Raw genomic sequence first — 12,335 nt, 5'->3', positions numbered from 1 at the left:
CTCTCATGCTCTCTGTCTCTCATTCTCTCTAAAATAAATAAAATCTAAAAAAATAAATAAATAAATAAAGGAAGGAAGGAATGGAAACTCACCCTCACCTGTGTTTCACAAACTCTCCTGAGCAGAGTGAGAAGTAACCATGACAGCAGATGTTCAAGTAGAAGTTCAGTGCAGTTGTAGAGAACAAAGACTCAACAGAACAAAATTGTCATTCCCTCCATCAGTCTTTGATATGCCCTGCTACACCCTATTGATGAATGCTGGATGACTCCAAAATTTGCCCTAAGACCCTCACGGCCCCTTCGGCTTCTAATGGTATTGTGAAGCTCTTCAGGGGGTCTCAACTTCATGCTTCTGTCAGACTGACACTTCTCCTGAATCCATGTTCATGCATATGACAGTACAATAGACATTATTAAATAGCCCAGATGACAGATGAGAGAGACATTTTAAAAGGATTGTTAAAGGTAAGAGATCTTATTATACATATAAGAAGAAAGAATTCCATTGATCCACAGGACAGAAGTGCTGTGGGAAGCCAACTAAACCATGAATGCATTCTAACATTTAAAACTCAAAAGCTAATCTGATGCAAAATATTAAAAATGAGAAAAATTGAGTCAGCCTGATCTCATAGACAATAGCAGGTGTGTGAGTGAGTTTACACGATATGGGGATAAACACACACATGTGTGTGTACACCCCCCTCATGCTCCTCTACTTTCCACAGATTTGATTCTAAAAAGCTATTCATTAATAAATCCCATGTTTGCTAAGTCCAAAATAACAATACTGTGCAAGAGACTTTTGGAAATAAGAGCAAGCAGATCCAATACTTTACTGTGAGATATGATTGCACTGGAATCATGAAAAGACCCTCACTAAACGAACTGCTATTATACCACCACACCATATAGTAATGGAGGCTGGGATTTGTCTCCATATGCCCTATGCAAGTTGATTTTCAGTTTCCTGACCCACCACTTATCCACCATACCATTCAAATACTACACATTCCTTCAGGGCTAGGATGGTCCTATCTCACTCTCAGACCCCATTGCCCAGAGACAAATCACCCTGGTTCCTGACAAAGCAAGACAACTATTTAAAGGTGTTTGGTCTAGGGGCACCTGGGTGGCGCAGGTGGTTAGGCATCTGACCCTTGGTATTGGCTCAGGTCATGATCTTGGGGTCATGCTCTCGGGGTTGTGAGATCGAGCCCTGCATGTAGGCCCCCATCAAGCCCCGTATGGGGCTCTGCGCTCAGTAAGGAGTCTGCTTAAAGTTTTTCTCTCCCTCTCCTTCTGCCCCTCCCCTGCTCGCGTGCTCTCTCTCACTCTCTCTCAAATAAATAAGGAAATCTTAAAAAAAAAATAAAAGTGTTTAGTCTAATAGGGAATTATGAAATGCAGCCAACCATGTTATGTGGTCTATGAAAAACAGAACAAATGAGCTATTGCTCAGGACCTCACCTAAGCAAAGCCTTGAGTGATAAATAAAGTTAAATATAATCTTGGAGAATGGATTTCAAAAGAATACATACTTTTGAAAAAAAATGCTTTGCTGCAAATTTTGAAGCTCATGTAAAAAAATACATTTTTTACATAGAGTTGTAAGATTTTTAAAAATCTACCCCAAAGATACCTGTATTTTTGTTGTTGCTTCTAGATTAGTTTAAAATGAAAAATAATATGCATATTCATGTGATTTTTTAAAAAGTAAAGTATCCAACATCATTGATGTTATAATTATAATTTGTCAAAATTTTTAAATGATATACAAATAATGTTCTGCAATGATAAAAAAAAAAAAAACCTGCCAGTAGTTAAACAGGATTTAATTGCTAAAGAAGACCCCACAGGACTCAGAATGACAAAGCTTAAAAATTTAATGGTGTTTTTCAGGTTTTTTTGCAGAAGGATACAATAGATGCTCCACATCATATGTTACCAAGGAAATGCAAATTAAAGCAATGACATACCACTATACATCTATTAGAATGGCCAAAATCTGGAACACTGACAATATCAAATGCTGACAAGTATATAGAACAATAGCAACTCTCTCATTGCTGGTGGGAATGCAGAATGGCACAGCCACTTTGGAAGACAGCTTGGCGGTTTCTTACAAAACTAAACATACTCTTACCATACAACCTAGCTCTCATACTCCTTGGTATTTACCCAGGTGAGTTAACTTATGTCTACACAAAAATCTGCACATGGATGTTTATGGCAGCTTTGTTCATAATTGCCAAAACTTGGAAGCAGCCAACATGTCTTTCAGTAGGTGAATGGATAAATAAACTGTAGAACATAGAGACAATGGGATATTATCCAATGCCAAAAAGAAATGAGCTATCAAGCTATGAAAAGACATGGAGGAAACTTAAATGCATATTACTACATGAAAGAAGCCAATCTGAAAAGGCTACATACTGTATAATTGCAACCATATGATATTCTGGAAAAAGCAAAACTGTGGAGACGATAAAAAGATCAGAGGTTGCCAGGGGTTGGGTCAGGGGGAAGGGATGAATAGACAGAGCATAGAGGATTTTTTAGGGCAGTGAAAATGCCCTGTATGATAACATAATGGTAGAGACATGTCATTATACAATTTGTCCAACCCACAGAATATACACCACCAAAACGAAGCCTAAGGTAAACCATGGACTTTGGGTGATCCTGATGTGTCAACTGTAGGTTCATCAGTTGTAACAAATGTACCATTCGGTGGTCCCTGTTGATAGTGGGAAGGCTATGCACATGTGGGGACTGGAGTATACGAGACACATCTGTACTTCTCTCTTAATTTTGCTGTGGATCTAAAACTGCTCCAAAAACATAGAATATTTTTTTAAAAAAGAAATATTAGGGGTACCTGGGTGGCTCGGTCCGTTAAGCATCTGCCTTTGGCTCTGGTCATGATCTCAAGGTCCTGGGATTGAGCCCTGCATCGGGCTCCCTGCTCAGCAGGGGAGTCTGCTTCTTCCTCTCCCTCTGCCCCTGCTCATGTGTTCTCTCTCGCTCACTCTCTCTCTCAAATAAATAAATAAAATCTTTAAAAATTTTAAAAATTTAAAAAGGAAATATTAGGAGTCAAACATTTAAAAAAGTCAAGTAGAGCCATTGTAAATGTCTACAAAATTGTGATATCCTTTTAATAAGAGTACAATGCCAGGAATTTTTTTTAAGATACAATATAGCAATAGTATTGAGTAAGTTTATGCATCTCAGCCAAAGGAGATGCACGAAATCCGGGGAGGCTAGATGTGGGCTCCTTTGTAAGGGTGCACTTTCTTCCTTGGATCAGGAATCACGGATATGTGCACAGAACACTTTGGAACCAGAAAGTCTAAACCAGAGTTCCAGCTGGGCTGTTTTTGTTTTTAATTTTGCTGTTCGCATAGGCATAATTCTACTACATAATCAGCCTCAAGAGCAAAGACCTCCCTGGGTCTCACTGGGACCAGGCAGGAATCATCAAGTCTCCCTGTGATTACTAAACAATGCTGACAAGCAGATATAAACCACCTCCCAAACTCCACGGGCCATGTTTATGGAGTAACACTCTTCATCAGTGTATTTCATGCCTTGACCAGGAGCCAGTGTGGTACAAGTACATTTCTCATTTCAGTAGAATTCAGCCTATTTCCAAACCTACTGATTTAGCCCACACAGTACAAGTAGTTTCTTTGGGGAAGAAGAAATCAAGGGTATTGGCCAGTGGAGCAACTTAGTTTCTTTTCTTATACTTTGTTAATGCTTAGAGCTTGAGCACTTTAAGGAAGTCTCTTGCTTTATAGAGACTGTTGGCACATGCATTAGCAGATACCGACCACTCTTACTGAAACTGGGGATTAATTGTTGTGAAGAAAATTTATGCATAACTGTTATAAAAAGTCTTGCCGGTAGAAGGCAAGGCTCCTCTGTACTCAGTGACCTCGAGAATAATTAAAAACAAGAAGACAGAACCAAATCCCATTTGATCAACATTTACCTTTAGTCTTCTCTTCTAGGAAAATCGTTCCCAGTATGTCAATGACCATGGAAGCACTTTAGAGCAGATCACTGAACCCAGAATGAGATAAGAATTCTCTAAAAGGCTGATCATTCACCCCAAACACTAAGCTGCTGAACATAAGGACAATTAAGGCCCATTCATAACCCTGGCATTGCCGTCTCTCAATTCTTTCTTCATCCATAAACTAACGCTCAAATTTAAAGTTGTAAATCCTGTTGATATTAATGCTACACGGTGAGGAGAATTACATGTCCTAGTTTCTACCTCAGGGATAAGAGGGGAGATCAGAAGAAAGAGAGGTTAAAGCTGAGTAAGAAATAAAAATTAAAAAGATACATAAAGGCTACCTAATTCTTACCTGACGAATTCCACATGTAATCTATAGCTGAGAGGTGATCATGAATTCAGCCAGCTGTAACAGACTGGATTCTTGAGTCAGTTAACAGGCATTTATTGAGCACGTAATAACTGCCCAGCACTGTCTGATCCCTGGCTCTCAAGGAGGTCACAAACAAGTGATGTCATCCAGGAACTTCAACTTGTCCTGTGCTTGACTTGAACTTCAAACATCATGAGTTTGTGTCACTGTTCAGACACTGGTTCCAAAGTACGTCTCACACTGAATGAAATCCTAGTTCAGGAGAGAATACTTCTATAGTCTATTGTAGTTGCTTTAGAAAACTTAGGGCTGGTTTCCGATTTATTTTTGTCTCTTAGTTTGCTTACTTTTTAATTACTATGATTTGTAGCTAAGAAAATGACAGTTTAATAGGTTTAAGTTCCAACTATTGTTTCCCAGTTGACAGTCTGACTTGAAGTCCTTCTTAATTACTGCATTGTTTTAAATAAGCAAGGTACAGGATTCATTTAAAAAAACAACTTTTTGCAATATTCACCCAGTCACCTCACTTTCTTTAAAAAAAGTGCATTAGTCTTCTCGGAATGCTTATCAATACCTTAAGAAGAAAATAAAATTCTCTAAGACGGAATTTTCTACACCAAATGAGAAGCTGGAGAAACCATTAAATGGCTTAGGGAAACCATGCGAGGATTTTTCTTCAGTTATAGCAGTTGCTCTTGTGCAGGGTACACATCCTATTCTGAGTGTAAAAGCTTTCATTTCACCTATTTCCCACTAAAGAAAGTGTATCAGGATGCTAGTGAATGAGTGACACTACCAGGGCCACTAACTCCATTTGAACTGTCTAAGTAAGTCAATTACAGATCTTAACATATCCACGGTTAACAGCAACATTATTTGCAACACATCTTGCATCTCGTCAAAACACATTGTGTCACAGAAGACACAGCATTATCCCTGAGCTGATCGTGTGTTAGATACAAGCAGAAATAGGACTGCCTCTATGAGGAATTTGGAGGGAGTGGTTGTGTTGTTTTTAAGGTAGAATCCTTATGGGGATGAACCAGGGGAGTAAAATGAATGGATGATATCAAAGAAAGGAGGATGAACTATAGAAGCAAAGATTTGAGAGGATACAAAAAAATGGGGTCACCCAGGGCACAAAGGGGGTGGCGTAGTTGACTTTGGTGGGAGCATGGACACTCCGTGTAACAGCAAAGCAAAAGCACCGTACAAACAATGCAGGGGAGTGGATAGAGTCGGTGATGTGATTACTGAAAAGTTCCAGTGTGGTTACTCTGTGTCTCTTATTGAAGTATCAGAGGCAGCTGCATCAGCAGAGCACGAGCAAGGAAGACAGAGAAAGCAGACACACCAGAGGAACATGGGAGAAATAACCTGGCACCGTGAGCACCCATTTGAGATTTGAGTCCCCCAACCTCTGTTCAGAGGGACTTGACCCTAGATTAGCATGTCATTGGGTGGTCCACAGTGGACAAAGGCTTGGCAGTGAGTCCTTTGTATTCTTTTCTCTGCTCGCTACAATGGAGATCTTTGTTACCTCCTGTTCCTCTACTTTTTTCTTCCCATCTCAGCTCTCCTCCGTCTCCCTACTCCCACCTCTAGCCCCAGCCTTTTAAATTCTTTAAAAGAAAAAAAAACCTCCAGTGAACACGTATTAAAAATTTCCTGATTCAACTTTTCTTCCTCCTTCTATTCTTCCTTTCCCTTCCATGCTGCTCCTTTCCTTTCCTGAGAATTCAATAATAAAACAGGTGGGGCAGAGCAAGGTAGGTGCCTGCTCCAGAAGTCTGGAGGAGGGGTAGTCATGGTGGCCCAGAGAAGAGTGGCAGAGCCTAAGCAGGTAAAGGAGGGTATTCATGTGGGCATCATGAGTACACACTTTCTGGAAATTGACATTTAAAAAAAAATTAACCTTTTCAGACATAGTGAGAATGCAAATATGAGAGAGGCAGATAAAATCATGGCAGAAAGCACCAATGCTCAGGGGAGTCCTGAATAGCAGGATAACGGAGAGTACCTTTGGAGAAAATGATGCTAAGAGTAGCTAACAGATAGCCATAGATCCATACCTTCCAGGACACCCCAGTAGGTACTGGTGCCTTGAAAGTTCACAAAAGAGCCAGAGGTTCCACGTAAGTCCTCCACCCCCCTTGGAGAGATGCCAGGGGATTTCAGTGGTGCCACAGCCCTGCACCTTCCTCACTGAATGTACTTGGGGCAAGAGGCAAATGTCCAGGTCAAGAAACCCAATAAATACAAAAAGCGTATGTTCCGAGACCATATGCTGAGGAGTTACAGCATGTTGGACCCCTGTGCAGTGGGGGACGGCAAGAAAACATCTGTCCTCAGACGTGTCCACAGCAAACTTTTTTACTAAAAAGAAGTCCCCTTTCAAGATGAGACATAACTGAAAAATATCAAACTGCCCTCTGATTCCAGTAAAATAGCTTGCCAGGAGCATAATTTCCTCAAATCACATCAATTTTTAAGACTAAGTGCAACACTTGGCTGCAGTTCTAAATGATTCTCAACACTAAACGTAGTGGCTATTCCTTCTGTGCGAAAGCATCTTCCTTTAATACAGCCACCACCACATCCTTATAACTTCAGAGCATCCCTCCATCCACCTCACCCCCCACCAATCGGCCCTGAAAGACCCGGGAGAGCTGACACCTCATTTCTGGAAACGTTAACTGCTCCCCCCCTCAGGGGTCCAGCAACCGAGTCACAGGAGCAGTGCTGACTGTCCAGTCTCCTCCCGAACAGCCAGCTGCAGCCACGGGCGGGCACCCTGCCTTCCGCTCGCTCCAAATGAATGAAAGATGCTTTAGAACTTAGGAAAGCAAACAAGACTAATGTTTTATAGTTAAAATGACAGGTCACCTCATTAGTCTCCATTTATATAATGTGTCCGTGTCTGAGAAGGTTATTAAGCCACACATCTCAGCTCCAAACCTACCCCCCCAACACACACTCAGCTCGTGGTGCTGGGACTGGGACTGGGACTGGCAGCCAGCTTCACCTCGGCCAGCTGAGCCTCTCAGACACTGCCAGTCCCGGGTAACGGAGGGAGGAGAGAGAGGATGCTTGGCCCCCTGTGTCTGCTCACTGTTCCCTTTCCCTTCTCAGTCCTCCAATGCCTCCTTGTTTATATCCTTATATTAGATTATGTCTGTGAAAATCACTATGTCCACCTTCCTCACTTGGCCCTATCTGAGACAATATACGAACGGATTTTTTCCGTCCTGAAATTTGTCTACACACAACCAAGGAAGCAAAACTTGACACCTAGTGGAACTTCAATAGTACGTGATTCTTCAATTTCTCAACAAACTAACAAACATCCTCTCCGCCTCGATGACAATGGCAGAAAACACCCGGATGTCGTGGCTTCCTTGTCAATCGTTATTTTCCTTGTTATTGCCCGTCAATGGTGAATGTTTTGGAAATAAATGTTAATGCTGAAAATTTTATTGGTCAAAATTATTTATATTACATAATGGAGAAGTAATTCAATTTTGAGCAAGAAAACAGCTATGAAAACTTCAAATGCTCCTGTATTCATTTCCTGGGGCTGCTGTAATAAATTACAACAAACTCGGTAGCTTAACACAATAGAAATGTATTCTCTCACAGATCTGGATGATACAGAGGTCTCAAATCAAGATGCCAACAGGGCTGTGCCACTTCTGGGAGAATTGTTCTTTGCCTCTTCCAGCTTCTGGAGGCTGTAGACGTTCCTTGGCTTTCCTCGCCTTGTGCCTTCATCCCTTCAATCTCTGCCCCTGGGGTGCATAGTCCTTCTCCTCTTTGTGTCTTCTCCTCTGTGTGTCTGTCTGAAAACCTCTCTGCCTTTCTCTTATAAGAATACACATGATTACATTTAGAGTCCACTGAGGTAATCCAAACACTCCTTCTTTCAAGGTCCTTAAATTAAACCAGTTCTTTTACTATATAAGACAATAATCACAGGATCTGGAAACTAAGGCATGAACATATCTTTTGGAGGGTCACCATTTAGCCCACTCTAGTCAACCCTCAGTGACTCTTTTATTCCATTTATTGTCTTTCTTTTGGAATGGGAATGTCTGTGACTGATATGCTACGTCTGTCCCACAGTTGTGTTTGGGAAGCAGATAACTTGTTTTGCAGTTTCACAGGTCTGGTCTACATGTGGAAAGGAATATTGCTCCAAGGTGGCTTATACCTAGAGTCTCCTCTATTTCTTATTTAGATGATTTAGGTTAGTAGATTTGGGACATTTTTAGCAATGATGTTTATTAAAGATTTATTTATTTATTTATTTGGGAGAGTGGAGGGAGGGGCAGAAGAAGAGAGAGAATATCGAGCAGACTCCCCGCTGAGCGCAGAGCCGGATTCGAGGCTCGATCTCAGGACACATGAAATCATGACCTGAGCCAAAATTAAGAGTCGGACGCTTAACCGACTGAGCCACCCAGGCACCCCATCAATGATGTTTAGATGACATTTTTGGACTTATAGAGTTAATGCTAAAATGCACTGAGACTTTTGGGGATCTTGGGACAGAATGAATGTATTTTGCATATGGAATAACATGATTTGAGGAAGATGCAACATAGTCAGCTAAATTGTGGCCCCCCCAAAAGATAGGTCTACATCCTAACCCCCAAAACGTATGAATAGTTCCTTACATAGCAGAAGATGTGATTAATGATCTTGCGAAAAGGAGCTTATTCCAGATTTTCCAGGTGTTTCCTAAAAGCAATCATAGGTATCCTTATAAGAAAAAGGCAGAAGTTTTGACTCAGAAACACAGAGGAGAAGCCACACAAAGAAGAGAGCCAATATGATCATGGAGGCAGAGAGTGCAGTGATAGCTGCACAAGGCAAAGAACACCAAGGAAGGGCTACAACCACCAGAAACTGGGAAGAAACAAGGACTAGATTCTCCCCTAGAGTGTTCAGAGGGAGAGCAGCCCTGTGGACAACTTGGTTTAAGACTCCTGGTCTCCAAAACTGAGAGAGACATAAGTTATTTCAAGACAAAAGTTTGCGGTAATTAGTCACAGCAGTCCTAGGAAACGATGCAGTTCCCAAAAGATAACCAAATAAATAATACAACTGCAAAACATGTCCTGACAACATTGTTAAAAAAAAATCCAGATTTGAAAAAAAAAAAAAATTAGCAGCCGTAGGATTTGTATTTCTGTCTCCATGTGGAGGAGGGGGGAGTGGGGTACAGACTCATTTGTCCTATTTCAAAATGGTTTTTAAAGTACAAAAGTTAGGGGCGCCTGGGTGGCTCAGTTGGTTAAGCGTCTGACTCTTGGCTTCGGCTCAGGTCCTGATCTCAGGGTCCTGAGTTGGAGCCCCACATCGGGCTCCACGCTCAGTGGACGGTCTGCTTGGGATTCTCTCCCTCCCTCCCCCTCTGCCTCTCTGCTCTCTCTGTCTCTCTCCCTCAAATACATAGATAAATAAAATCTTTAAAAAATAAAATAATAAAGTTCAAAAGTTATTCTATTCGGTTGGGTTTTTTTAACTTTTGAAGTTATGTAAGAGTTTCAAGAATCAAAAAGCACTTTAAAACTTAGTGTATCATGGGCGCCTGGGTGGCTCAGTTGGTTAAGCGACTGCCTTCAGCTCAGGTCATGATCCTGGAGTCCCTGGATCGAGTCCCACATCGGGCTCCCTGCTCGGCAGGGAGTCTGTTTCTCCCTCTGACCCTCCCCCCTCTCATGTACTCGCTCTCTCTCATTCTCTCTCTCTCAAATAAATAAATAAAATCTTAAAAAAAAAAAATAAATAAATAAATAAAAAATAAAACTTAGTGTATCATTATATTTATGTAGCTAATCAAGTCATTTTTTTTTTATTTGAGAGAGAGAGAATGAGAGAGAGAGCATGAGAGGGGGGAGGGTCAGAGGGAGAAGGAGACTCCCCGCCGAGCAGGAAGCCCGATGCAGGACTCGATCCTGGGACTCCAGGCATGACCTGAGCCGAAGGCAGTTGCTCAACCAACTGAGCCACCCACGTGCCCCTAATCAATTCATTTTAATAATAACTCAGCCCCCTGCCCCAAGAAAACAACCTACAGCAACACTGACATTCACTTGGGTGATGTGTCTCTAAACATTATAGAATGCCAGCCTCTAGCAATTCAAATCATCCCCATGGTATTTTCTGCTCACTAGCTATAGATTTTCAACCTGAAATCTTTCAAATCAGACAGTGCTATTACAAAATAAGTGAAAGAAACTGGAGTATGGCTGTCTCCTCAATAAGAGAGGGGAAAAATTTCTAGCATTTATCTTAATGTGTTCAACAATTTAAAATCCTATAAAACTGTTCTCTGTTTCTTTCATTCATTGAGCTCATAAAAAGTAATTTTCCTAAAAGTAAAGAAAAATTGTGAACAAAATGACAATTCACTTTAGAACATATTTCAAGTTATGATATCCAGGTATTTCAAAACTTCTTAAAAGGATCTGGATATTGGTGGTGCCTGGGTGACTCAGTTGTTAAGTGTCTGCCTTTGGCTCAGGTCATGATCCCAGAGTCCTGGGATCGAGCCCCGCATCAGGCTCCCTGCTCTGCAGGAAGCCTGCTTCTCCCTCTTCCACTCCCCCTGCTTGTGTTCCCTCTCTCACTGTGTTTCTCTCTGTCAAATAAAGAAACAAAATTAAAAAAAAAAAAGGGATCTGGATATTATCATCTGGGTTAAATCTTGAGATCATCTGGGCGCCTGGGTGGCTCAGTCAGTTAAGTATCTGCCTTCTGGCTCAGGTCATGATCCCAGCGTCTTGGGATCAAGCCCCACATTGGGCTCCCTGCTGAGCAGGGAGCCTGCTTCTCCCTCTCCCTCTGCCTGCCTGTCTGCCTACTACCCTCTCTCCCTGTCAAATAAATAAATAAAATCTTAAAAAAAAAATCTAGAGATCATCTAACAACCCAGTTTTCTGCCTTTCATGGGTTTCACGGAATGTCATTGCTAACCTCAATTTTAGAACATTCTAATATTTTAGAAATATCTTGATTTCCCTAATACACTAGATCTGTCAACTGAAAAAGTAAATAGCCTAATTTTGCTTTTTATCTTTTTTAAATGCTGAGTGCTTCAAATATGATAGCAGATAAGAATGAGTTAATGTAATACTGAGAAAAATATTTTTATCATATGATAAATCATACTCTAATAGGACCAGAGGTCATTGGCTTCCAAGGTGAAGAAGCTCTGAGAGACTGACCCTCCTGGTCTGATACCACCAGGCTGCAGGTATATGGCACTCTGGTCCTCAGGCTTCTGTACTCTCCCCTGCCAACACATAAACAGACAGACTATCCAGACCTGAGCTTTAAACAGCAAATAGTGGGAATGGGGAAATACAGGAGGAGCCGGGAGCCTAGGGAGAACTTATCGGGGCCATGGATGGAAATTCCTAGGGACAGCTGATATGGTCACCCAGCAGAGAAAGGAAGGACAATGCAACAAATGGAGCTAAAAACATTGGTTATCTACATGACATGAAAAAAGTAAAAAGAGCCTGTAGCTCACCCCAAACATCAAAGTCAGCTCCTAGTAATGTTTAAAGCAAAACTTTCAAACTAGAAAAACATATAAGTTATAGCTTTCTGCCCTTGAGATACGGAAGAAGAGCTTTGACAAGACACAAAAGTCCCAAATCATGGGGGGCGGGTGGGGGGGGGGAGAAAGATACCTTAATAAAAGTGAAAAGTCAACCTAAAACTTAGAGAAAATATTACTAGCATGTAAAACTAAGAAAAATTAGTATTAAAATATATAAAGAATTCCTAGAAACCAATAAAGAAGAATGAATATAAAATATGTAAACAGGCAAAAGATATCAGTAGGTGTTTTATAGAAGATGAAACACATCATGAGAATAAGCATAGGAAGAAATGCTCAGCAACACTGGTGACT

The sequence above is a fragment of the Phoca vitulina genome, unplaced genomic scaffold (assembly GCF_004348235.1).
Source record: "Phoca vitulina isolate PV1807 unplaced genomic scaffold, GSC_HSeal_1.0 scaffold4, whole genome shotgun sequence".
Classification (NCBI taxonomy): Eukaryota; Metazoa; Chordata; class Mammalia; order Carnivora; family Phocidae; genus Phoca; species Phoca vitulina.
Note: the sequence above shows the minus strand (reverse complement) of the source record.